Source organism: Pan troglodytes, chromosome 20, assembly GCF_028858775.2.
Source record: "Pan troglodytes isolate AG18354 chromosome 20, NHGRI_mPanTro3-v2.0_pri, whole genome shotgun sequence".
Lineage (NCBI taxonomy): Eukaryota > Metazoa > Chordata > Mammalia > Primates > Hominidae > Pan > Pan troglodytes.
This window is the reverse complement of record NC_072418.2, coordinates 24,584,639-24,594,265: the sequence shown is the minus strand read 5'-3', so window position 1 is coordinate 24,594,265 and position 9,627 is coordinate 24,584,639. Positions and strand designations below refer to the sequence as shown.

At 37.8% G+C, this 9,627-nt stretch overlaps 1 protein-coding gene across 1 annotated transcript in view; it reads left to right on the top strand.

Moving 5' to 3' along the window:
* ZNF208 (zinc finger protein 208) overlaps positions 1 to 9,627 on the top strand; it is a 225,038-nt gene that overhangs the window by 664 nt on the left and 214,747 nt on the right. The window lies entirely within an intron of this gene.

Here is a 9,627-nt window from a genome sequence, read left to right as displayed (position 1 = left end):
TACTTTTCATTACTGTGAAAGAAAAACACTGGAATATTGACAGAGTTTACTGAATCTAGAGATCACTTTGGGTAATATGGTATTTTAACATTTATTTGAATCTATAGACATAAAATATATTTAAATTTATTTGTGTTCTCTCATTTTTCATTGATAAATCCTTGAAAAGTTTTTCAGCTCCTCAATTAAATTTGTTCTCAGATATTTATTATTTTAGTGCTATTGTAAATAAGATGGTTTTCTTTCTCTATTTTATCAGATAGTTTAAGTGTATGGAATCATAACTTATACTTGTATGTTAATTTTATATTTTGCTAATTTGCTGAGTGTATTTATTAGTTTGAAAAGATTTTAATGTACTGTTTATGGTTTTTTATAGAGAACATTGCATGATCTACAAACAGCAATGTTTTACTTATTTGCCTTCAATTTCAGTGACTTAAAAATTTTTTTGACTAATTTTTCTTCCACATACTTCAAGTGCTGTGTTAAGATAGAAGCATTGACAGTGGCACAATATGCTTTTGCGTTGGTGTCTGAATTTAAAGGAGTAAACACCTCTTAAAATTTTTATAAACTGGTTTCAGAGGGTAAAAATCTTCTTTTTTGGGGCCCCCAGGGTGATAGAATGCCCTCTGGGTTTGTAGTAGAGTGGGGTTGTAGCTTGGTCACAAGGCTGCTGGCTCTGCACTAGGGTTGGCTTATTACAAGGGGCTTGGGCAGTTGTAATTCCCATTTTATTTTTGGACAGAGTAAATATCCTTCAGGACGTTGCTCAGTAGGGTAGACGCTAGGGCAGGTTTCTACAGTCAAGTCTGCATATGGTGGGCTTTATATTAGGATGTGGATTAGTATGGCTTTCATTGAGTACCAGAGAGGATTTCTGAGGTCACTGTGGGATTCTATGTAGGCAGAACTGGCCATGAACTGTGGCTTAGGAAGCTGGAACTGAGTCATGGAACTGCTATTGGGACGACAGTAAGGACCAAGGTCTGCAGGCCTGCCAGCATGGCTCTAAATGGGTATCAGTCTCCAAGCCTCTGGAAGACCCAAGACCTCTCACAGACTGTGGCTGGGAGGAATTTGGGATGGTTACAGAGTAAGTTCAAAATTCTCTGTGGGACCAAGTAGGGTGGGACATTTTCTGGTCTGTAGTCAAGAGCAGGGGTCCTGTAGTTTGCCACCTGAATGAAAGCTTGCCTTCTGAAAAGGGTGCTCCTCAATCTTGGGCTTTAGCAAAGTTTCACAATTCCCTCACTGGATCTCAAAGCTCTCTTAAAGGCACTTATTTTTGAGATAAGGTCTCACTACATAACACAGGTTGGTCTTAAAGTTTTGGCCTGCAGCAATTCTCCAACCTTTCTATACCATGTAGCTGTCATTACAGATGTTAACCATGATGTCTGGTTCTCTCATTAAGACATTTTTGTCGTGGATGACTGACAGACTTTCTTGCTGTTGGGGGTTAAGCAAATAGGGGACCTTTTTCTTTTTATCTGTTTCTAAGAGTGTAATTGCTTTATATCTATCTATCTCATAGAATCTTTGTCTTTTTGTGGCTGACTCATTTCATTTTGCATAATGTTATCAAGATTTATCTTTATAATTGCTTTATAATTTCTGCTTTTGAAAACTGAGTGATATTCCAGTATTTTTATATTTCAAATTATATTTACTGAATGATTTGGTAACAAATTTGCATTGCCTTTACTTATTAGTTTACGGTAATAATTATTGCTATGTAAATGACTCCTCATATGACCATATATCTTAAAGTGTGTGTGTATATATATATATATATATATATATATATATGTTGCATTCTATTTTATTAGTCTAATTTTTCATCCTTATACTTAACCAGATTGTTTTAATTCTGTAGCTTGGAATGTCTTTTGAAATCAGGAACTGTAATGCCTGCAACATTGCTTTATTATTATTATTTTTTTAAGATTGTTGGGTATTGTCTTTTGAGATTCTATATACTTTTAGGGTTGCTGTTTCTATTTTTTCAAAAATGCAGTGAGAAATTTGAGGAACATTTCATTAACTGTGTAGATTACATTGAGCAGGATGAACATCTTTACAGTATTAAGTATTACAACCTTTGCATAAGAGCGTGCTCGAGTGTTTTGTTAAATTCCTGTATATTTGAGAAGATGCTGTGTTTTGTTTTCTGTTCTTGTGTTAGTTTGCTGAGAATGATGGTTTCCAGCTTCATCCATGTCCCTGCAAAGGATGTGAATTCATTTTTTTTTATGGCTGCATAGTATTCCATGGTGTATATGTACCACATTTTCTTTATCCAGTATATTACTGATGGGCATTTGGCTTGGTTCCAAATCTTTGCTATTGTGAATAGTGCTGCAGTAAACATACATGTGCATGTGTCTTTATAGTAGAATGATTTATAAACTTTTGATTATATACCCAGTAATGGGATTACTGGGTCAAATGGTATTTCTAGTTCTAGATCCTTGAGGAATCGCCACATTTTCTTCCACAATGGCTGAACTAATTTACACTCCACTCAGCAGTGTAAAAGCTTTTCTACTTCTCCACATCTTTGCAGCATCTGTTGTTTCCTGGCTTCTTAATGATCTCCATTCTAACTGGTGTGAGATGGTATCTCATTTTGGTTTTGACTTACATTTCTCTAATGACCAGTAATGATGTGCTTTTTTTCATGTGTCTGTTCGCTGCATAAATGTCTTCTTTTGAGAAGTGTCTGTTCATATCCTTTGCCCAATTTTTGATGGGGTTGTTTGTTTTTTTTCTTGTAAATTTGTTTAAGTTCTTTGTAGATCCTGGATATTAGCCCTTTGTCAGATGGATAGATTGCAAAATTTTTCTCCCATTCTGCAGGTTGCCTGTTCACTCTGATGATAGTTTCTTTTGCTGTGTAGAAGCTCTTTAGTTAAATTAGGTCCCTTTTGTCAATTTTGGCTTTCATTGCCATTGCTTTTGCTCTTTTAGTCATGAAGTCTTTGCCCATGCTTGTGTCCTGAGTAGTATTCTCTAGGTTTTCTTCTAGGATTTTTATGGTTTGGGGTATTACATCATCTTTAAATCTTTTACATCTTTAAATCAATTTGAGTTAATTTTTGTATAAGGTGTAAGGAAGGGGTCCAGTTTCATTTTTCTGCATATGGCTAGCAAGTTTTTTCAACATCATTTATTAAATAGGGAATCCTTTCCCCATTTCTTGTTTTTGTCAGGTTTGTCAAAGATCAGATGGTTGTAGATGTGTGAGGTTATTTCTGAGGGCTCTGTTCTGTTTCAGTTGTCTATATATCTGTTTGGATACCAGTACCATACTGTTTTGGTTACTGTAGCCTTGTAGTATAATTTGAAGTCAGGTATCATGATGCCTCCAGCTTTGTTCTTTTTGCTTAGGATTGTCTTGGCCATGTGAGATTTTTTTTTTGGTTCCATGTGAAATTTAAAGTAGTTTTTTCTAATTCTGTGAAGAAAGTAAATGGTAGCTTGATGGGAATGGCATTGAATCTGTAAATTACTTTGGGCAGTATGGCCATTTTCATGATATTGATTGTTCCTATGCATGAGCGTGGAATGTTCTTCCATTTGTTTGTGTCCTCTCTTATTTTCTTGAGCTGTGGTTTGTAGTTCTCCTTGAAGAGTTCCTTCACATCCCTTGTAAGTTGTATTCCTAGGTATTTTATTCTCTTTGTAGCAATTGTAAATGGGAGTTCACTCATGATTTGGCTCTCTATTATTGGTGTATAAGAATGCTTGTGATTTTTTCACATTGATTTTCTATCCTGAGACTTTGCTGAAGTTGCTTATCAGCTTAGGTAGATTTTGGGCTGAGACAATGGGGTTTTCTAAATATACAAACATGTCATCTGCAAATAGAGACTATTTGACTTCCTCTTTTCCTATTTGAATATCATTTATTTCTTTTTCTTGCCTGATTGCCCTCACCAGAACTTCCAATACTATGTTGAATAGGAGTGGTGAGAGAGGGCATCCTTGTCTTGTGCCAGTTTTCAAAGGGAATGCTTACAGTTTTGCCCATTCAGTATGATATTGTCTGTGGGTTTGTCATAAATACATCTTATTATTTTGAGATATGTTCCATCTCTACCTAGTTTAGTGAGAGTTTTTAGCACGAAAGGTGTTGAATTTTGTCGAAAGCCTTTCCTGCATCTATTGAGATAATCATGTGGTTTTTGTCATTGGTTCTGTTTATGTGATAGATTACATTTATTGATTTGTGTATGTTGAACAAACCTTGCATTCCAGGGATGAAGCCAACTTGATCTTGGTGGATAAGCTTTTTGATGTGCTGCTGGATTCGGTTTACCAGTATTTTATTGAGGAGTTTTGCATCAATGTTCATCAGGGATATTGGCCTGAAATTTTCTTTTTTTGTTGTGTCTCTGCCAGGCTTTGGTATCAGGATGATGCTGGCCTCATAAAATGAGTTATGGAAGAGTCCCTCTTTTTCTATTGGGAATAGTTTCAGAAAGAATCGGCTCTTCTTTGTACCTCTGGTACAAAGGCTGTGAATCCATCAGATTCTGGACATTTTTGGTTGGTAGGCCCATAAGTACCGCCTCAATTTCAGAACTTGTTATTGGTCTATGCAGGGATTTGACTTCTTCCTGATTTAGACTTGGGAGGGTGTATGTGTCCTGGGATTTATTCATTTCTTCTAGATTTTCTAGTTTATTTGCATAGAGACGTTTATAGTATTCTCTCATGGTAGTTTGTATTTCTGTGGAATCAGTGGCGGTGTCCCCTTTATTATTTTTGATTGCATCTATTTGATTCTTCTCTCCTTTATTCCTTTTTAGACTGGCTAGCAGTCTATCTATTGTTGATTTTTTGAAAAAAAAATAGCTCCTGGATTCATTGATTTTTTTTTGAAGGGTTTTTTGTGTCTATCTCCTTCAGTTCTGCTCTGTTCTTAGTTATTTCTTGTATTCTGCTAGGGTTTGAATTTGTTTGTTCTTCTCTAGTTCTTTTAATTGTGATTTTAAGTTGTCAATTTTAGATCTTTCCTGCTTTCTCTTGTGGGCATTTAGTGCTACAAATTTTGTAGACACTGCTGCTTTGTCTGTGTCCCAGAGATTCTGGTATGTTTTGTCTTTGTTCTCATTGGTTTCAAAGAACTTTTTTTATTTCTGCCTTCATTTAATTATTTACCCTGTAGTCATTCAGGAGCAGGTTGTTCATTTTCCATGTAATTGTATGGTTTTGAGTGAGTTTCTCAATCCTGAGTTCTAATTTGATTGCACTGTGCTCTGAGAGACTGTTATTATTTCTGTTTTTTTACTTTTGCTGAGGATTGTTTTACTTCCAATTATGTGGTTAATTTTAGAATAAGTGTGATGTGATGCTGAGAAGAATGTATATTCTGTTGATTTGGGGTAGAGCCCTGTAGATGTCTATTAGGTCTGCTTGAGTTCAAGTCCTGAACATCCTTGTTAGTTTTTTGTCTCATTTATCTGTCTAATATTGACAGTGGGGTGTTACAGTCTCCCACTATTACAGTATGGGAATCTAAGTTTCTTTGTAGGTCTTTAAGAACTTGCTTTATGATTCTGGGTGCTCCTGTATTGGGTGCATATATATTTACGATAGTTAGCTCTTCTTGTTGCATTGATCCTTTTACCATTATGTAATGCCCATCTTTGTCTCTTTTGATCTTTGTTGGCTGAACATCTGTTTTATCAGAGAATAGAATTGCAGCCCCTGCTTTCTTTTGCTTTCCATTTGCTTGGTAAATATTCCTCCATCAATTTATTTTGAGCCTGTATGTGTCTTTGCATGTGAGATGGATCTCCTGAATACAGCACTTTGTTGGATCTTGAATCTTTATTCAATTTGCCAGTCTGTGTCTTTTAATTGGGGCGTTTAGCCTGTTTACATTTAAGGTTAATATTGTTATGTGTGAATTTGATCCTGTCATTATGATGCTAGCTGGTTATTTTGCCCATTAGTTGATGCAGTTTCTTCATAGTGTCGATGGTCTTTACAATTTGGTATGTTTTTGCAGTGGCTGGTTTGCCAGTTGTTCCTTTTGATGTTCAGTGCTTCCTTTAGGAGCTCTTGTAAGGCAGGCCTGGTGGTGACAAAATCTCTCAGCATTTGCTTGTCTGTAAAGGATTTTATTTCACCTTCGCTTATGAAGCTTAGTTTGGCTGGATATGAAATTCTGGGTTGAAAATTCCTATCTTTAAGAATGTTGAATATTGGCCCCCCAGTCTTCTGACTTGTAGGGTTTCTGCAGAGAGATCCACTGTTAGTCTGATGGGCTTTGCTTTGTGGGTAACCCTACATTTCTGTGTGGCTGCCCTCAACATTTTTTCTTCATTTCAACCTTGGTGAATCTGACGATTCTCTGTCTTGGGGTTGCTATTCTCGAGGAGCATCTTTGTGGTGTTCTCTGTATTTTCTGAATTTGAATGTTGGCCTGTCTTGCTATGTTGGGGACATTCTCCTGGATGATATCCTGAAGAGTGTTTTCCTACTTGGTTCCATTCTCCCCATCACTTTCAGGTACCCCAATCAAACGAAGATTTGGTCCTTTCACATAGTCCCATATTTCTTGGAGGCTTTGTTTGTTTCTCTTTATTCTTTTTTCTCTAATCTTGTATTCTTGCTTTATTTCATTAAGTTGATCTTCAATCTCTGATATCCTTTCTTCTGCATTATCGATTCAGCTATTGATACTTATGCATGCTTCACAAAGTTCTCGTGCTGTGTTTTTCATCTCCATCAGGTCATTTATGTTCTTCTCTAAACTGATTATTCTCATTAGCAATCCTTCTAACCTTTTTTCAAGGTTCTTAGCTTCCTGGCATTGGGTTAGAACACGCTCCTTTAGCTTGGAGGAGTTTGTTGTTACCCACCTCTGAAATTTGCAAATTTGAATTTGTCAATTCGTCAAACTCATTCTCCATTCAGTTTTGTTTTTTTTTTTTTTTGCTGGTGATGAGTTGTGATCCTTTGGAGGAGAATAGGCATTCTGGTTTTTGGAATTTTCAGCCTTTTTGCACTGGTTTCTCCCCATCTTTATGGATTTATTGACTTTTGGTCTTTGATGTTGATGACCTTCGGATGGTGTCTCTGAGTAAACATCCTTTTTGTAGATGTTGCTTCTATTCCTTTCTGTTTGTTAGTTTTCCTTTTAACAGTCAGGCCCCCCTGCTGCAGATCTGCTAGACCTTGCTGGAGGTCCACTCCAGACCCTTTTTCCTGGGTATCACCAGCGGAGGCTGCAGAATAACAAAGATTGCTGCCTGTTCCTTCCTCTGGAAGCTTTGTCCCAGAGGCCACCTGCCAGATGCCAGCCAGAGCTCTCTTGTATGAGGTGTCTATCAGCTTCTACTGGGAGGTGTCTCTTAATCAGGAGACACAGGTGTCAGGGACCAACTTGAGGTGGCAGTATGACCCTTAGCAGCGCTTGAACGCCGTGCTAGTAGATGCACTGCTCTCTTCAGAGTTGTCCAGCAGGGATGTTTAAGTCTGCTGAAGCTGCGCTCCCAGCTGTCCCTTCCCCCAGGTGCTCTGTCCCAGGGAGATGGGTGTTTTTACTATATGCCCCCGACTGTGGCTGCTGCCTTTTTTTTTTTTTTCAAAGATGCCCTGCCCAAAGAGGAGGAACCTGGAGATACAGTCTGGTCTTGCTAGCTGCGGTGGGCTCCACCCAGTTCAATCTTCTGGGTGGCTTTGTTTACACTGTGAGGGTAAAACTGCCTACTCAAGCCTCAGCAATGGCAGACACCCTTCCCCCACCAAGCTCGAGCTTCCCAGGTCAAGCTTAGACTGCTGTGCTTGCAGCCAGAATTTCAAGCCAGTGGGTCCTAGTTTGCTGGGCTCCATGGTGTGGGACCCACTGAGCCAGGCCACTTGACTCCCTGGCTTCAGCCTTCTTTCCAGGGGAGTGAATGGTTCTGTCTCACTGGCCTTCTGGGCGCTATACTGGGGTATGGGGGAAAAAAAAGAAAAAACTCTTGCAGCTAGTTTGGTGTCTGCCCAAACGGCCTCCCAGTTTTGTGCTTGAAACCCAGGGCCCTGGTGTCATAGGCACCAGAGGGAATCTTCTAGTCTGTGGGTTGTGAAGACCATGGAAAAGCACAGTATCTGGGCTGGAGAGCGCTGTTCTTTATGGTACAGTCCCTAAACCCTTCCTTTGGCTAGGAGAGGGAGTTCCCCAACCCCTTGCACTTCCTGGGTGAGGCAACACTGCACCCCACTTCGGCTCACCCTCCATGAGCTGCATCCACTGTTCAACCAGTCCCATTGAGATAAACCGGGTACCTCAGTTGGAAATGCAGAAACCACCCACCTTCTGTGTCAGTCTTGCTGGGAGCTGTAGATCAGAGCTGTTCCTATTTGGCCATCTTGCCAGCCTCCTCTGTTTTCATTTTTATTACCGAAAGTGTGGTATAATAATATCCTACTATAATTATATTGATCTCCTTGTGTTTCTTCTATTCTGTCAATATTTGCTTTATATATTTGTAATCCTAATGTGAGACACACACATACACACACACATTCAGATTTTTCACAGATTCCCAGTTAATCTATTATTTTTTAATATCTTTCTTTGTCTCTTTGGAGTTTCATTGTCAAGTGCATTTTATAAAATATGAGTCTTTGACTTAAGATTTAGCTTGTGTAATATTATTTTGACCTCTTCTGCTCTCACTTGACTAATATTTGCATGAAATGTCTACTTCCATCTTGCCACTTTGAGTCTTTTTAACATTAGATTTCAACTGACTCTTGTAGAAAGGCAAGTTGGATCTTGATATTTAAAATTTTTTTGATAACCTGGGCATGGCGGCTCATGCCTATAATCCTAGCACTTTAGGTGGCCAAGGCAGGTGGATCACCCAAGGTGAGGGGTTCCAGACCAGCCTGGCCAACATTGTGAAACCTCATCTCTACTGAAAATACATAAATTAACTGGTAGTGTTGGTAGACTTTTGTAATCCCAGCTACTCGGGAGTGTGAGGCAGGAGAACTGCTTGAACCTGGGTGGCAGAGGTTATGGTGAGCTGAGATAGTGTCATTGCACTCCAGTCTGGGCAACAAGAGTAAAACTTTGTCTCAAAAGAAAAAACGTTAATAAATCTATTAAAATTCTGTTGATTTGAAAGTTAATTTTCCATATATTTAAATAATTTTCTGAAAGTAAAGGAGTTACTTTTATTTTATTACCTATTCTATTTAATTCTTGCATCTTGTCCCTCATTTTCTCTTTCTGTCTTCCTTTGTTTCTTTCTGGTTTTCGTATTGATATGTTTTCATTTTCTTATTTTTCTTTTGTGTATGTATACAGATTTTTTTGTGTGGTATCTTGGGGATTACATAAAACCTCTAAAAATAAAACAATATATTTTAATCAGGTGAAAAATTAACTGCAGTTGCATAAAAAAGTCCTCCTTATTATGTCTGCTCTTAAATTTTTCACTGATGTTGCTAAGTTTATCTATTTATGTTGTATATTCATTAACAGATGTTTATAATAATTCCTGTGCTTTTATCTCTCAAATGTTAGAGAATAATTAAAAATGTTTTCTGCACCATTAGAATAATGCTAGAAATTCAATTTTTTTGTGTGTGCATATCTTTCCTAGAAAATAA